This window comes from Penaeus monodon, chromosome 28 (genome assembly GCF_015228065.2).
Source record: "Penaeus monodon isolate SGIC_2016 chromosome 28, NSTDA_Pmon_1, whole genome shotgun sequence".
NCBI classification, from domain to species: Eukaryota; Metazoa; Arthropoda; class Malacostraca; order Decapoda; family Penaeidae; genus Penaeus; species Penaeus monodon.
Genome location: NC_051413.1, coordinates 21,623,581 through 21,624,268, shown reverse-complemented (window position 1 = coordinate 21,624,268; position 688 = coordinate 21,623,581).

The window sequence follows — 688 nt, the reverse complement described above, 5'->3', positions numbered from 1 at the left end:
CGCGCGTGCGTGCGTGTGGACAAACGTGTTCATATGCAGTATAGATATATTGCATTCATATTTCACTAAAGTTGCATATATCTTTTGTTTGCATCAGAATCAGATATGCTTTCGTAGAAATCAAAACGCATAGCATCATAAACATTCACAGGTAAGTAATACATCTTTTGTTCGGAATTTTGAACAAGTAAAGGCACAGCCGACAAATACACTTATTTATTTCAGAGCTTAGTTTTTGAGAAAGGCTTTTTTAATGTAATGACAATGATAATGGACATTTCAAAAGATAATTTCAGAAGCAAGAGTTATGAAGAAAGAGAATTTGATATTTCTGAATTATCTGACGACTACAGAAATCTCACTGAATTAAAGAGGAAATATTAATAGGTACTGAATTAAGGTTGTAACAGTATTGCCGTTTTAAATTATAGGTACAATTGAATGTATTGTATTAGTGTCTAATATCTCTAATGCTTTTAATATATTTGAAATAGGTAATACGCTTACACAATTAATGTTGATATCTTATGAGAGATAAAACGCATGCAGAATTAATGTTTATATCTGTGCAATAGAAAAAAAATGCGCCATCGCATAACAAATTTTGTTTGTTATGTGTTTAGTAACTGAATATCAACTGCTCTAATTCTGATTAAAGGATGAATGTAATAGAATATTACATTCATAT